The sequence below is a fragment of the Canis lupus genome, chromosome 30 (assembly GCF_048164855.1).
Source record: "Canis lupus baileyi chromosome 30, mCanLup2.hap1, whole genome shotgun sequence".
NCBI classification, from domain to species: domain Eukaryota; kingdom Metazoa; phylum Chordata; class Mammalia; order Carnivora; family Canidae; genus Canis; species Canis lupus.
Window position 1 is genome coordinate 33,090,940 of NC_132867.1, and position 17,314 is coordinate 33,108,253.

Genomic DNA, 17,314 nt, shown 5'->3' on the forward strand with positions numbered 1-17,314 from the left:
GTAACACTGACACCAGAAGTTAAAGAAGAGATGAAATGCTTTAGTCAACTGAAAGCCTTAGATGGTTTGCATTTCTTCCATTCGTATCATAAAAATCCTAAATGAATCTCTTTAACTTGCATTTGCTTGCTCTGGCTCCACGCACTTAGAGCATATTTTCACTAAGAAGTTTTCTATTTTCAGTGGGGGAAAAATGGAGATTTATGTTGAATTCCACTATTCCTGTTGCAGCATTCCTCAGGCAAGAGTTAGGATGACCTCAGCCCGTCCTTATAAACCCCAAGGAGTTTACAACTATGCCAAGAATGTGCCACCGGGGAAACTTTCTACAAACCGACCAGCAAGGGAAACTGAGTTTGGACTTTGATGTGCAAACCAAAGCAGAGCAAAGAATGAGGCAACCTGCGAAAAGATTGAGGGGTGGGGTGGGGGGTGTGGGGAATGACACACCTGGCTGAGATAAAAGGTGTCATTTTAAAGAGCATTTATCTTGAATGCTAGTAGAACTTGCGGTTTGGTTGACTTTTTAGCTTCTGAGATAATGGAATTCTTTGTCACTTTATATTGGTAGCCCTTCTCTCTATAATGTGGAGCTTTGTTCTTCCAACCTACGCTACTATACAATGGAAAAACACAGGGGCTCACTCTGATTCCTCTGTATCATTTTCCGGCCTAAAAGATGTTATTAACTAAGGGGAGTGTCCTTGTCCTCAGCTTGTAAACCGCATTAATATCAAATTCAGAGTTGTGGTAGGATCAAACAATGTGATGTAAGGCGGAGTGCCTAGCACAGCGCCTGAAACACAACTGGTAGTTGTGTGTTAGCTGTGATTCTACTTCCTACTTCACTTCTAATGATGCTGAGGTTGAGAAGGGCACACTTTAAGACGGCCCAGGACTCACCCTGGTCTTTCGATTGCAGATTCCAGGCTTGTTCCGTGGAACCACAGAACCATGCCCACCTAGCTGCAGTGCCTTCTGGTATCGTGGCTCATTTCCCCCTCTCTGTTCTCTCGGTCCCTCTGGCTGGACTGTCTAGGGCATTTTAGGATGTCTTCCCCTTCTAAGTGTCCCACTTGCACATTGGTGGAGAGTTCTGTGGATTCTCTGTGCCACCCTCCACTTTGCACTCCCGGCACACCACTTCAGGCAGCTCCTGCAGTTGTAATACCTTTCAACTGGCTTCGCTGTCATCAATTTTTTATTGTGCCAGTATTGTATGTGATTCCCACTAAACATAAAATTTCCTGAAGCTGAGCTTGATGACATTCCTCTCCCACTGGAAAAACTTCAGTGATTTCCCATTGTTCCTTCGGTTGAAGATGAAGACTTTCACTTAGTATTCATCCATGTACTCATCCCTGCACGCATGCAACCATCTATCCATTCTATCTATCCATCCATGCATCCAATCATTCATCCATCTTTCCATCCATCCATCCACTCATCTAACCATGCATCCATCCATGCATGCATCCATCTGTTTGTCTGTCTGTCTACCCATCCATGCATCCATCCACCCATCCAACCATGCATTCATCCATGCATGCATCCATCTGTCAGTCCATCTGTCCATCCATCCATCCATCCATCCATCCATCCATCCACCCATCAATCCACCCATCCATGGATCTGTTCTTTCACCCAAGGAGTTTTCAGTGTTGGGGATTCAAGGGCGAACAAAACAGACAAAACACTCTGCCTTCATGGAGCTTACATTCTAGACAGGAAGAAAAGAAAAAGGAGAGAAACAAGATAAATGGGTAAAACACGCAGTGTTTTTAGACAGTGCTATGTGCTGGGGGAAAGGCACAGAGGAGGGATAGGAAGTCCTGGGAAAAGGAGATGTTGAGTGAGAGACTAGCCAGGGAAGGCATCCCTGAGAAGATGACATGTGAACGCATCAGATCTGAAGGAAGTAGAGGAGTGAACCACGGGGTGTTGGGGAATAGTATTCCAGTTCTGGGAACAGAATACCCAAAGGCACCAAAGCACTGTGGCACATTAAAGGCCCAGGAGGAAGCTTCAAGTGGCTGCAGGAGGGAGACATAGAGAAAGTGGCTGGGAACAAGGCCATGTGAGCCTTTTAGCCCTGAAAGAACTCTGGCTTATATTCTGTCTATGATGGTAGCCAGGGTTTGGAGCATGACCTGACTTCCATACAACAGAGCCCATGCAGTACCTTAGTTCAGAATTAAGCAAACGGCAGATGCCCAGGGAGGCATGAGGCCTTCCCCAGCCATGGAGGCCACAGCTCTTTTAGGTACACCCTCGGCCATGCTTGCTCTCCTCACTTCCCTCAGCCAGAGACTCTCTTTGTCTCTTCTCTGCCCATCAAACCTCTATTCATCCTTTAAAGCCCACCACAGACACTGCTTCTCCAGGAGATGCCCCTCCTGACTAAATGTCTTCTCCCTCCTTTAACCCCAGGGACCCCCTGGGCTCTCATGGTTGTCTGCCTGGCATCCCAGTTCTGTTCTTCTCTGGCGCTCTCCTGATTGCAGTGTAAGCCACGTGGGGGCCATGCCACTCATCCTGCGCTTCCTGGAGATGCAGAAAACTGTGACATTCAGAGATGCCCTAGGGTGGGCCCATCTGAGGCAGGTAAATTGCATCAAAGAGCATCCACAGGGCATCAAAGGGCCATGGCCCTCAGTGCTCCTGACTGAAGGGTGTCCTGTGTCTTTGTTTTGAGCAAAAGCCATGCTCTTCCTTTCCATCACAGGACATAGTGGGCCACCCGTAAAGGCACATGTGTGTTCAGAGCATGCCGGCCCGTTCCTGAGTGTACCTTCTCTGTTCTTGTTCTGGGTGACCCCACAGGACACCCAGGCACCAGGGACTGAGTCATCAACCCTAGACTCAGATGTCCCACCCATGGGACACTACTAGAATCCAGTGATTCTTATGGCCACAGCAGTAGTCTCAACAATCCTCTACATGTGGGAAGTACATATTCAACTCAATACACTTCCACCTCTTTCAATGCTTTTTTATATCTTTTTAAAATACCTATTTTTCTGGTATGTTCTATAAGGTACCCAGTGTGGGGCTGAAGTTGTGTAGATTTGATTTTACGAAGAATGCTTTTACTGGTAGATGGACTCAAAAATCTTTTGCCAATAAGATTCATGATCAACACCCATGGAGCCCATTTGTCTACACAGTAGTGTGATTAAATTCCCCATTGTCTTTGAGCTTTGCCTTAACCATCAAGCGTAAGAAAGAGAGCAGGAAAAATGTTCTTTTTGCTCTGCAAAGGAATTTCCATTCTTGTTCTCTTTTAGGAGTAATCAGGGAACCGGCTCTGAGAGGCCAGATTTGGGTTCAGGAATTTATTGCTTTTAGCATGGCTTTATTACTGGTAAAATCTGCTTGGTCATAGGGAGAGGCCTCCATTTCAATGAAAATGTAAAACAAAGCAGGTCACCTTTCTGCAGATGGGCTTTGAGATTCCAACCAGAACCCCCTAGAAAAATACGGGCAAGTGGTGGTCCTCCCATGACAGGGGATGATGCCTAAAAAGAAAACCATCTTAAATGAAGATCACCTTTATGTTTAAGCAGCATTAATCTTCTGGATCTATAGGATAATACAGAAGAAATGATATTAATACTAAACTTCTGCCTGGCACATTTCTGATAATTTGAAAAATAGAAGAGCCTGAAGGATCTGATGCCTTGCTTGCATGGATTCGTACAAGACAGTGTACACATAGTTTGTATTTCTGGGATAATACAGAACCATCAAGGGCTTAAATAAATAATATGGGTGGCTTATTGATGCCAGTGCCAAAAAGGATGGATACAATGTTGAAACTGCTAGGGGCACCTGGGTGGCTCAGTCAGTTAAGTGGCTGCCTTCAGCTCAGGTCATGATCCCTTGGGGTCCTGGGATCGAGTCCCGCTTAGGGTTCTGCACTCGGCGGCGGCGGGGGGGGGGGGGGGGCGCTGCTTCTCCCTCTCCCTCCATCCTTCCCCCTGCTCATGCTCTCTCTCTCAAATAAATAAATAAAATCTTAAAAAAAAAACAAAAAACAAAACCAACCCAGTGGTGAGGCTGCTAACCACGTATTTAAGCAGAAGGGCAAGCATGCTTTTTTAAAACTTACAGTGGAGATTTTTTTTTTTAAATTGCGATCATAAAAAAAAAAAAAGAAGAAATAAAATGAAATAATCAGTTGATTAGGAAAAAGTAGGGAGAAGAGCATGTTCAAATTTCTACCTTAAAAAAAAGGGGTCAGAGTTCATACAAGATTTCACCTTGGTTGTTAAATTCCACATGCGCTCAAAATCCCATTAACTTTTGTTTCCGGATTACCTCACTCTTTCCTTAGTACATAAAGGTTAACCACCCCTCTGTAACTTCTTGGAAACGCACTGCTTACAGGGTTTAAGATGGAGAAACAGCCATAGGCAAATCAGAACTTTACTTAATGAATGACCTGGAGACCAGCAGACAGGGATTAAGGGAGGTAACGTTTATTTAGAGATGACTGGGGCCCAAGCCACCCTAATTAATCATCCCTTATTTGCTCTCTGTAATCTCTGCCTTTCCAGACCCACCTTGCTTTAATTACAGATTTTAACTTCTGCCTTGATGCCTCCCTCAGCAAAGGCATGATCCTGCGGGGACAAATCTCCGGAGGGAGGAAGTGTATGGGGCAGGAAGTATATGGGAGCGGGCTGGCCACAGTCTGTGCCCTTGCTCATTCCCCAGGACCTGGTCATCTCTCATTCCAGCGTGCAACAGCTTTCCAGGACCTGCACTCATTCATTCCCATCAAGTAAATCCCTTACACCCCTCAAAGTATGAGCTCTCCTTCCTAGTGTGAGCGCTGACTTGGAAGAGCTCTGATCCTTTCGTTGCTATATTCCACACTCATCTGGGAAGAATTTACACAACTGAACCCGGGCCAGGATGTGTGCTGCCGGGAGGCAGAGGCCAGGTGTCCTTCCAGTAGCTTCTCCCGGGGAACCTGGCACAGTGCTGGGGCCCTGCAACACCCTATCGATCCCCAGGGGGAACAGCTGGCTACATTAGTAGAAGATGGAAAGGGGAGAAGGTTTTGGAAGACAGGGGAGAGCGGGGAGCAAGATCAAAATCCGTCAATCTGTAAAACCGAATGTAAAACACAGTTTTCCAGAACTTGGCTATGCAGAGTTCATAGCCACGCCCACTCGAAAAACTCAGGAGTCAGCTCAGAAACAGTTTTTCACCAAATGCAGGAGAAAAGTGTGTCATGTGTGTGCTTTCCTGCTATTTCCATCCCCACCCCCAGGCCCCTGTTTCCGTGTCTGTAGCTGAGAAGTTACCAGAGCATATGCTGTCTTTTCATACTGATGTTGCCTTCTTTGCTGATTATTTAAAAGTCTGATAATAAGTTGCAGGAGGAAGTGTATCCTGTCTTCATGAGGATGACGTGAAGATTTAAAATACACTTAAAAAAATAAAGTAGCAGCACAGAATAAACAAGACCCACCACCACCACCACCACAACTTGGGTATCGGCACTCATCACCAAAAAAGAGAACAACCAAGCCAACTTTGTTCATTAGGGAAATTTGGGTGTTCTCGTCAGGTGACTAGAAGTTGGCCACACACACCTTTGCACCACAGTGTCTGGGATGGAAGAGCTGTCCCCTCGGAACAGGGGAACTGGCAGGTCAGTTTGCTGGTTGTGAATTGGCAGCTCCCCAACATTTAAGAAAAAAATTAGTTGTCAATATTTAAAAGCTGGGAGGTTTCATATAGAAGTAGAATACCTGGCTTCTTTGGAGGTAAACAAGATGTACCAATTTAGGGCCCAGAAGGCCAAAGGGTATGGCTGGAGTGGTGGCTAAACTCTGTGCCTCTCCAGCAATGTCCCCATTGCTCCCGACCCCAAAGGCATCTGAGCTTTTGGCCTCTGGCTTAATTTAGTAGTCATCAAAAATAGATTAGTCCGTTGCTGTGAGCCAGACATTGAGGGCTAGGGGTACACATGAAGCTGCTCACCCGGCCCATCCCCATGGCTCAGAATGTTCTTTGTCACATAATCTCCTTCAAATAATACACTTAGGGAGCATGCCTGTCACTCCTCACATGGCAATTCTTTATTTTATTTTTTTCTGGCTATTCGCAGGCACAACACATTGTCATAAGTGACTCCCTAGACATTTGCTGAATGTTTTCTTCCATCCCTGCAATTATACAGTAACGCCAGTGAATGGCAGAGACATTATTATAGGTTATTATAGATTATGCTCAAACATCTACAAACTACAGTTGGTTTCTTTAGAAATTGTTAGTAAGATGTGACTGGGTCATACCAGAGAGGCAGACAGAGTGGCTAAGAATAAGAACCTTAACACATTTAGAGATTTCTACAGAACTAGCTTATGATTGATGGCGGGAGAAAGGTTTTGTCATGAGTGGCCTTAGAAGATGGGGTTAGAGACGATCTGAAAGTAGAGTCCAGGTATTTTCAGAGTAAGGCTTTTAAGACAGTTCTTTAAAAGACCATTCAAAGGGCCCCTGGGTGGCTCAGTTGGTTAAGCGTCTGCCTTTGGCTCAGGTCATGATCTCAGGGTCCTGGGATCGAGCCTGCGTGGGGCTCCCTGCTCAGCAGGGAATCTGCTTCTCTCTCTCCCTCTGCCCCTCTCCTTGCTCTTGCTCTCTCTCTCTCTAATAATAAGTAAAAAAAAAAAATCTTAAAAAAAAAAAAAAAGACCATTTAAGCTGCCTTTGTAAAAATCTACGATACAGTTTGATCAATCTTCTTATGTTGAAATACCTCTTAGGAAGATTGTGCCTGACTTCATCCTTTAAAGAAACCCTCCCCAAGAGTCTAAGCTGCCCTGGCTCTTTCATGCTGAAGGAGATCATGATGGTACTACTATCCTCTGTAGAGGTGAATAACGTAGCATATACAGTAATCAATCACTGGGGTCTGCTGAGCCCCCATTCCCCACAACCCCTCAAACCAACCAATAAATTTAACAGGCTGCTTCTAGACTCTAAGACAGATGTTCTTGTGCAGGATATTTATTTGGGGGTGCTCCTGGACTCAATACCCAGGGAAAGGAGGGGGGGGGGAGGACAGAGAGAAACAGAGACTGAGCAGAGGAAGACTAAAATTACAATGTCCCAATGGGATCCTTGGTGATCCTGTGGGGAGTTCTGAAGATGGCACAACCCCAGCTGGAGCAGAAGAGCTACCTCAAGGGGGCAATTGCCCAGGACAGCTGGGGGGGGGGGGCTCAATTCCTTTATTGCTGAAGGGTCTTGGAGTGTATTACTATGTCCACCAACCGACCAACCAACCAACCAACCAACCAACCAACCAACCAACCAACTACCCATCACTCCCAAGATCAAGGAACCAACAAGTTCCAAGGTCAAAGAGTTGTACACTAAGTTAATCATCTGAAATATCTCACAAATAGGACAAACTTTAAACAGGATAGCATGAGAATACTACTGATTCCCTTCCAGATCATTAGCTCATCTATCCATGTTAAGGAACTTAAAAAAAAATATATATATATGGTTAAAAAAAAAAAAAGCAGTAAACTCAACAGTTTTAGACTTTTAGTATCAACCACATCAATTGAAAACCCAACAAGTTTACTCATAAGAATTCATTCTGAGGAAATCCATATAGCTGTGGGCAAAGAGTCAGATGCAAACATATTTCCAGCAATGCTGCTTATGCAAATAACATACCCCAAGCAACCTCAAGATTCAATCAGTGACCAGCTAAGTAATATGCCAAATCCATTCCATAGACTACAGAGCCTCCCATACTACGGAGGTGAAAACTAACCAATGACACCATAAAGATGTTCACAACTTGCTGTTAAGAGAAAAAAAGCAGATTACAAAGCAATGTCTACTGCTGTGATCCATTTTGGTGAAAAGAAAAAAATACATGTGTTAGTAGAAGATTGTGATGTTTTCCTTTTTTGCCTATTTGAACTTATTAGTATTTCACAGTGAACATTTATTAACTTTTGTAAAAACCAAAAGGCTTCTCTCCCCCCTCACCCAAGCCCCCATTATCTGTTGTATATCAATGGTCTCAGAAACCGTGGTTAACAGATAAGCTATTCAAGGTTAAACGTTAGGGAGAGGAAATCTGCCTCTTTTTTGTTTTTTTTTTAGGCATAATAGTATGGTATGTGGGTTGAATTTGTCTGCGTGGTGAGTATTTGTTACACACAATTCCCAAACCTGGTGTTTTTAACCCCTTAATATTTGGGGGTGCCAACTGTTGAAACAATTTCACTTCTTACCTAAATATCTTTAAAAAGGAGGGATTTCACCGGAAAATATTTTTTTCTTTGGTAACCTCTCTTGCCAACCACTTTTATCTGGTGAGGTGCCCAACAAATCAGCTGTGTTGCCTGGGCCATTCTCACTAGAGCCAGGGCCACTACTGCCTGCCAGGGGACAGTGATGTGGCTGTCCTGCTCCCCAGTGCTGAGCTCCGCATGAGTGTGCACAAGTCTCCTGTGACACACTCTGCAGGCTCCAGGCTGTGGCTGGCAGAAAACATGGGATTCTGGAAAATCTCCTCTGTAGGCCTTGCAGAGGACCCCCAGCACGATGCCTTCTCTGAGCAAGAACTATCAAATTCTTTTTTGTCACTGCCATGTCCCCACACCTACCCCTTCCTCATTTGCGCTTTCTCCACTCTTCTTGCTGTCCCAGAATCACATCCAGATCTCTCTTTCTCCTTGGGATGGCCCTGCCCGCTGCATCTTCCTTCTAACAAGACTGGAAGTTTACCTAATGAATTCTCTCTCTCTCTCTCTTTTTTTTTTCCCCCATTACAGCATTAATGACGACAGCTGTCCAAGTTTAAGACCTCCCAGGGAAGATGTATTTAATCAGCAAATTATGGAGCTCAAAGTCTCATCCCCAAAGGAATAAACACATTGCTAAGAGGAAAATTCTAGGCAGCAAATCAGTTATGGGGGTTACACTCCCCTAGACAGGTGGGCTTTTCTGGGGCTGGGTTCTACCTACCTGGAGGTGAAACACATACATTTGGAGCACCTACATTGAACAACTCTTTTTTTTTTTTTTTTTAAAGGTTTTACTTATTTTTTTTTAAGATTGTATTTATTTATTCATGAGAGACACACACACAGAGAGGGACAGAGGCACAGGCAGAGGGAGAAGCAGGCTCCATGCAGGAAGCCCGACATGGAACCCGATCCCAGGTCTCCAGGATTATGCCCTGGGTGGAAGGTGGCGCTAAACCACTGAGCCACCCCAGGCTGCCCAAGGTTTTACTTATTTATTCATGAGAGACACAGAGAGAGAGGCAGAGACACAGGCAGAGGGAGAAGCAGGCTCCAGGACTCGATCCCAGGACCCCGGCATCATGACTTGAGCCACAGGCAGATGCTCAACCACTGAGCCACCCAGCTGCCCCATCACTTCTAGCTTTTTCTGACTAGTGTGAGCATGGTTTATCTTTCTCTGCCCATTTATTTTTAATCTCTATGTGCCTTTATATTGATTTTTAAAAAGACTTTATTTAAGAGAGAGACAGAGAGAGAGAGCATAGGAAGAGGGAGAAGTGTCTTTATATTTACAGTGGGTTTCTTGTTGATGACATCTGATGGGGGTCTCATTTTTTTGATCCCCTCTGACAATCTCTGTCAGATCTAAATGGGTACATTTAGATCACTGACATTCAAGGTGATCTCACTTAGGTGGATTTCATAGCTACCATATTTGTTACAGCTTCTGACTCTTTTTTAAAATCCCTGCCTGTTTCTTTTCCCCTTCCTCCTTTCCATCTCTCTGGCACATTCCTGGGTGGTCGTGGGTACCACTCCATAGGCTTAGGGTAGGCCTGTTTATAGGAACAGACATCTGGAAGCCTGCACCTGGGTCTCTGCAGGCTACTTGACAGCAACAGGACCTGGCACTCAAGGCGGAAGACATGTCTTGGGAGCATTCTAGAAGGTTAGCCTTGGAAAATGCGCCACCATGGCTTCTTCTTTGAGACATTCCTAACTTGGGCGTTAGGAAGCAGCTTGTCCCTCCCTCTTGTCCCCTCTGCTTTGGCCTCCATTTCACTCTCAGAAGCAAATCCAGCATCTAGAACACGAGTGGCTCCTGCGATCTCTCCCCATACGTCCTGCCCTGTCTTCACCACCAGCCACACTGTCCTGGCTCATCAGTGCTCCCCAGGCTTCTAGGGCTCAGGGCTTTCATCTAAGCTGCTTCCTCTGCCTGGGGCACCTCCTGCATCTTCTCCGGGCCGAATCCCCCTTGAATAATAACTTAAATATCATCTCTAGGGGCACAGACGTTGCCCTAGGACCCAGGGATGTGGTTATTCCTTCCTGGCACCTATAATGACTGCAGTTGGTTCTGGGTTTATCTTGTTAACACCCATTTTCCCCACTGTGCACACCTCAGGAGCTGGAAAATGATGGTCTAACTGCGTTTTCAACTTGAAAACATGACATAGAGCATCGAGTTAGCAATTCTCATGTGATGTACGGTGCACCAGGGTAGGACATGTTGCGCTTAACTCTGCAGTGGGTTTATTCTGATGATCTGCACTGCAGATGTTTGTCTTACTGTTAACAACTTACACTGAGGGTGTGATCTAGGTATAGTGTGTCAAAGCCAAGGCTTAGGCTTAGAGTTTGCCACGGGAGTAGAACACGTATTGAATCTTGTATGAAGAGCTATTTGTTTATATTATATAGCTAGGCTACTTTGCTACTTTTGAAAGGAATTCAGAAGAGGTCCTTAAAAAACTAAAATTAGGGATATAGGTGGATGGAGGTTTAGATGTCTAAGGAATATTTGCATAGTAGGATGAGAATATAAGTAGGGATCCCTGGGTGGCGCAGCGGTTTGGCGCCTGCCTTTGGCCCAGGGCGCGATCCTGGAGACCCGGGATCGAATCCCACATCGGGATCCCGGTGCTTGGAGCCTGCTTCTCCCTCTGCCTGTGTCTCTGCCTCTCTCTCTCTCTCCGTGTGACTATCATGAATAAATAAATTAAAAAAAAAAAAAAAAAAGCACAATGGTTGCTACAGGGCTGACCCCAAACAGCCAGAGCAATCTTGAGAAAGAAAAGGGCTGAAGGTACCATGCTCTCTGATTCCACTCTACACTACCAAACGTAGTCATCACAACAGTATGGCACACAACAGGCACACAGGTCAATGGAACAGAATAGAGGAGCCCAGAAATAAACCCATGCTATATGGACAATTAATCTATGACAAAGAAGGCAAGGATATCCAGTGGGGAAAAGACAGTCTCTTCAGCAAATGGTGCTGGGAAAACTAGACATATAAAGGAATGAAACTGGGGGTACCTGGGTGGCTCCGACAGTTAAGCATCTGCCTTTTGGGCTCAGGTCCTGATCTCAGGATGGTGAGACGGGAGCCCCGTTGCGCTCCGTACGTACTGCAGAGTCTGCTTGAGATTCTCTCTCTCCCTCTTCCTCTACCCCTTGTTCCCCACTCCACCCCGCTTGTGCTCTTGTGCACTTTCTCTGTTTAAATAAATAAAGAAGGGCTGCCTGGGTGGCTCAGTGGTTGAGCGTCTTGCCTGTGGCTCAGGTCATGATCCCAGGATCCTGGAATCAAGTCTTGCATCAGGCTCCCCAGAGGGAGCCTACTTCTCCCTCTGCCTATGTCTCTGCCTCTCTCACTGTCTCTCATGAATAAATAAACCAAATCTTTAAGATAGATAGATGGATAGATAGATAGATAGATAGATAGATAAATACTTAAAAAAAAAAACCCACTTGTAAATTTCCATCATCTAGCACTCCTTTCTCTATTCACTCAACAAACATTATCTGAGCATCCACACCAGCCCCTGTGAGATCAGGGCATTGTGACATGGCCCTGCTCTCAGGAAGCACCCACCCAGGTCGGAGTAAAGGGCCTGGACACAGACCTGTCCTTCAAGCCTTAGCAAGCACTGGTAGGAGCCATGCTCGTCAAAGAACAGGGAGCGATGAGTGCATTGAGGGCAGAACCGCAGGTCAGGAAGCAGTCAGATAGATGGAGGTATTCTATATGTGACTTTATGTTGACAAAACTGAACAGAATTCTCTGGTCCGTGGGACCAGCTGCTGGACAGCCCCTCCTGAGCCCCGTGTCTGCAGTTGGGGCTGGGGCGGGGAGTGGGGGGTGGGGCGGAAGGCTGGGCTGGCCTTCTTGGTTCAACAGCTGCACATGCTGCTCAATGGTTCGCATGATCCCTCAGAGAAACCAGAAAGCAAAAGCCAAGCAAAGTCAAAAAAGTAGCAACACTCGCCCCCCACCCCAGCCTTGTTTCAAGGTCATCACCTCAAGTGTGCGCCTTGCCCATGTGGGAGATAAAAGCATTGCACCTGCGGGTCGGCAGGTGTTACCCAGGCTTCCAGAACCCAGCCAGAGAACAATCTCAACGCCGCCTGGTATTTCCTCACAAAAGCTTGTGTTGGTGGAGTCCTTGAGCAATGGTTCCCCCCCACAGAAACGTGATGGGAGCCATGACCAAGAAAGTCACTTTACAAATGAGGAAGTAGATCTCGAGCTCCTTGTGGCTTCTGATGAAAACTGTAGCAATGTGGGGCAGAGGTAAAAGGAAACCCTAAAAAAAGCAGATGTGTTTGCTCTTGTGGAGAATGAGGGAGATGAGCCCTGTGTGGGAGGCTATTTCTCCCAGCGCTTCCCAGCACTTACACCTAATCAAGTTTTGGATGAAATCACATTTCCTCAGGTGGCCCTGTGCTTTGCATTCTAGACTATCACCCCTTGGGTCCCCACCACCACCCTCACCCCAAGTATCAGCAGCTGTCCCGCCACTGCTGTGCCCCCCATGTCTCCTCTGGCTTTTCAACCACCCCTGGGAGGTCAACCCTGGGATCTAAGATGAACCAGGTTTCTTCTAACCTGCTAAAAATAGCCCCAGCACACCAACACATCCACACGTTCATTTAATTTCTTGGTCAAAAGGAAAGGATGGCCTCTTTTCATACAGGGCTCCTTTAAGACGTGTCCTTTCAAATGGGTCCAAAGAAGATATCATCTGAATCTCAACTGCTTGGCTGAAAAACACATGCAGAAACGCTGCACGATTTCAGAGGATCCTGAATAAAATGAAATTCCTCAGAGACACAGCATGCCCTTTGATCATCCGAAGGACGGCAGAAGAAAGTGATTTACAGAAATATAATGGCTAACAGCAAATGTTTCAGTGACTCAGAAAATGGTTAGCAATCACATGAGGCGAAAGTTCATTTTTTTCCATGAAAAAAACCCCAAAAATCAAAATACTGCCTATTAGCAATCTCCTGCTCCAAACATTTACCAGCAGACTTACTCAACATTGGCTCTAAGAACTTTTACAATTTACTGAATGTTGGCTCTAAGAAATGACATAAAAATACTGACTCTACGCACTTGTTCGCCCTTTCTTCCTTATCATTAATATTTTTTTAATGTAGAGACCGTTTTCTTTGTTTCAAAATAAAGAGCTTTTAACTCAAAGCCACTGACAGGTATAATTGAGCATTAAGTTATTTGAAAATTGTAGCTGAAGAGCAAAACTGTCTTTGTAGTTTGCAGATAAACACGGCACTCACACATAAGTCATGACAGCCCTTCAGATCAGAAAGTAGAAGTCACAAGGCCTGGCAACAGCGCAACATCCACTGTAGCAGGAACTGAAGAATAGGAGGAAGCAAGCTGAGAATAGCGATGGGTTTCCCCTGAGATGTATATTTTACAAGAAACATTCAATTCCATTTGAGATATGGAAAGACAGTATGTTTTTCCCATGAAAGGGGGAAACAGGAAAGGTATAAGTAGCTTGACCCATTACTATGTCGTATTTGGAAAATGGAAAAGGTTGAGAAAATGATTAGTCATAAGTACATGACTTGTTAAAAATGACTTTCTGGGTAGTAGGGACATATCTGCACGGATGAACACTTCTCAAAAGCTCTATCTTGGGGGTCCATGCTTTTCAAAGTTTTACAGAGTTAACAAGATAGTGGATTTTTTTGGGGGGTGTTTTCTTTAGAACCCAAAGGGTCACAGAAAGATTCTCAAAGGCTGCAGCCATGTTGCCCCCACAATCAAGGAGCAGTGGGGTCAGGGAATGCCCCCAGCACCCAGGAGCATCAGGAGCCTGAGCAAGGCACAGAGGACCCCCTCACCCCAACACACTCCAGACAGAGGGGCATTTCCAGAGGAGTCAAGAGGAGAGCTTTCATGGGCAACCAAGTGGTCACTCAGGCCTACTGCTCTGGATATGGATATGTCACACATCCCCTTCTCTGTATCCCCTAATCTACTCTTGCCATGTAGGCAAACCACCCCTCAGAGATAGAGAATTTGGAAAAAAATACAACAGAAAAAGAAAGGCCAAGAAAATGAGATAAATTAAGTATCTTGCCCACTGCTTTGGACTGAATTGTCTTCCCCAAATTCAAATGGTGAAGCTCAAACTCCCACTGTGGTGGCCTTAGGAGGTGGGGTGTTTGGGAGGTAATTAGGTTTAGATGAGGTCGTGAGGGTGGGACCCTCACGATGGGATTGGTGTTCTTACAATGAGAGGAGGAGAGGCCAGGGCTCGCTCACTTGCTGCCACATGAGTACACAGAGAGAAGGCAGCCATCCTCAAGCTTCACTAAAAAGTTGCAAACGGTTCTCACCAGAACCAATCACGCCGGCACACTGATCTCAGACCTCTAGGAATCTACCTTGAGAAGTCACCCAGTCTATACAGAATTTTGTTACAGCAGCCCAAGCTAATACACCCCCTTACCACTCAAGCTTTAGAAACAGGATTTTGAACCAGAGGCTATGGATTCTCAGCCCACATCCTCAAGAACTGCGCTTTACTGCTTTTTAAGAAGCCCTAAATCAAGACACTCAGTGTACTTTTGGCCTTCAAAGCTACATACGGAACTTGCTTTATTTTTATTTACTTTTTAAGGATTATTTATTTATTCATGAGAGACATACAAAGAGAGGCAGAGACACAGAGGGAGAAGCAGGTTCCATGCAGGGAGCCTGATGTGGGACTTGATCCTAGGACCCCGGGATCATGACCTGAGCCCAAGGCAGATACTCAACCACTGAGGCACCCAGGTGTCCCTTGAATTTGTTTTATATGCTTAAGTATGTACTCAATGATTAAGAATTTGGAAATTAGCATAGCAATGCTTAAGAGGTTAAGAGGTACAAATGTCAAGTTATAAAATAAATTAAGTCACAGAGACATAAAGTACAGGATAGGGAGTAGAGCCAAAAAAATAATAGCTATGTATGGTGACAGGTGGTACTGGGAACATTTGTGCTGTATGTAAATGTGGATTCACTACGTTGTACACCTGAAACTATGAAGATTGTATGCCAACTATACTTCAATTACAAATTTTTTAAAGGGGGATCCCTGGGTGGCTCAGCGGTTTAGCGCCTGCCTTCGGCCCAGGGCGCAATCCTGGAGTCCCGGGATCGAGTCCCACATCAGGCTCCCTGCATGGAGCCTGCTTCTCCCTCTGCCTGTGTCTCCACCTCTCTCTCTATGTGTCTATCATGAATAAATAAATAAATCTTTAAAAAAAAATTTTTTAAATAATCAAATTAGCTCTCTTAATAAAATGACATATCTTTGATATCTGCAAAAGCTCCCTGACCATCTCTTAAACTGGAGAAGCTGGGTTTTCAGATTTAAACGGGGAAAGCATGGGTGCCTGGGTGGCCCAGTCTGTTAAGCGTGATCTCTTGATTCAGCTCAGGTCATGATCTCAGGGTCATGAGATTGAGCCCTGTAATGACAATGGGCTCTGCGCTCAGACTGGAGTCTGCTTAAGATTCTCTCTCTCCCACTTCCCCTGCCTCCTGCCTCCCGCACTCTCTTGCTAAACAAACAAACAAACAAACAAACAGGGAAAGTAGGGTTTTCAAAAGGGTAAAAATGATTTTAAAAAAAAAAAGTCAAGTCAGTACATGCTTAGGATTTAAATTCTCTACAATATCAAAATTTTCCAAATATGAGTATGGTACTTTTTAAACAGCCTTTTTTGATACATAATTTAAATATCATCATAATACTTTGAAAACCTGTCTTTAAATTGTGATAAACCGATATTTTGCTTAACATCGTAAGAAATATTGGTATAGCTGAAAAACATTGTTCATGATCACTTCAAGAGCTATTATTAACTTCTATATCTACCAGTAAATCTACTAACATCTGGTGCCAAACATGCTGGCAGGAGAATGTTGAATTTTGTCTTAACACCATCTAAATAAAATGCTACTTCTTCTAGGTTGTATTGCAAACCCATGTGAAGGACTATAACAGTATAGTTAATTATATATAGTATAATATAGTATATTATATTATATAGAGTATTATATATATAATAGTTGTTACATAAATAGTATATACTATATATATATATATAGTAATTACAAAGAAATGTATGTGTGTTTGTTTCTTATTTTGTGTAGTTTGGATAATTTTGCTAAATTGTGCCACCAACAAACTGGCCTGTCACCCACTCATGAGGAATGGTGAGGGCTTTGTTTGCTGGATGCTGAAATATGACCATTCATATCAGAAGTTCTCCTTCATCTGGCTGCTGTTACTCCTGTTCTCTGTTGTCTCCATCCCCTGTGAAGATGGGACGCTGTCTGTACCTGGGATGGAGTCCTGTGGGGAGCCTGCTTCTCCCTCTGCCTGTGTCTCTGCCTCTCTGTGTCTCTCATGAATAATAAAATCTTTAAAAAAATAAAAAATAAAATGGGACTGCACCATACCTGCCTTGTTTCTATATGTAAAGCAAATGGGGTTTAACTTCACCAGTGGCATCTACCCCAGAGGTCCCTCCCTAAAGGACTACACAGGAAGAATGAGGATAAGGGACTTGGCAAGGGGGCCATAGCCTCCACGGCTGGGCCACGTGCAGGTGGGTCTGAACCAGTTTGCTGATGACATCAATTCATTCCTTTGCCCAGTTTATCTACAATTTATTATGTACTACAGGCCAGGCACTGGCTGTGCCAGGTGCAAAGGCCCAGAAGAGACTCCACCAGGGCTCTCTGAGGAGCCCATGTGCCCACAGGGGACATCTGGCCACCCAAACTGAACCAAGGAGCTACTGAACACAGAATCCAGGTGTCACCCTGAGCGTGCCCCTCATCCCAATGTTCCTGCAGGTGGTAGCAGCTGCAGGACAGCACTTTGAGGGTAAGGAGGAGCAAGTCAAAATAGAAGGAGCACAACCAAGACTCCTAAGTGGCCACGGTATACCCTGTTGTCTGCAGAACACCCAGCTGTA

The 17,314-nt window shown here is 44.9% G+C and overlaps 1 protein-coding gene and 1 long non-coding RNA gene across 6 annotated transcripts in view; one reads left to right on the plus strand and one right to left on the minus strand.

The window, feature by feature from the left end:
- Positions 1-17,314, minus strand: part of RCAN1 (regulator of calcineurin 1) — a 94,040-nt gene that overhangs the window by 14,073 nt on the left and 62,653 nt on the right. The window contains exon 1 of one of the 4 annotated variants that reach the window (XM_072806873.1): positions 11,339-11,358. The exons of the other annotated variants lie outside the window; for them this stretch is intronic. The gene's annotated coding sequence lies outside the window, so the exon portion shown is untranslated. Of the gene's footprint in view, positions 1-11,338; positions 11,359-17,314 lie in introns of those variants that run through there. 4 annotated transcript variants of the gene reach the window in all.
- Positions 11,892-14,184, plus strand: LOC140621619 (uncharacterized). 2 transcript variants are annotated; one of them, XR_012021368.1, is made up of 2 exons: positions 11,892-12,041; positions 13,000-14,184. It is a non-coding gene; the product is annotated as an uncharacterized lncRNA (long non-coding RNA). The 2 variants fall into 2 exon arrangements; XR_012021367.1 differs by having other exon boundaries at positions 11,899-12,015.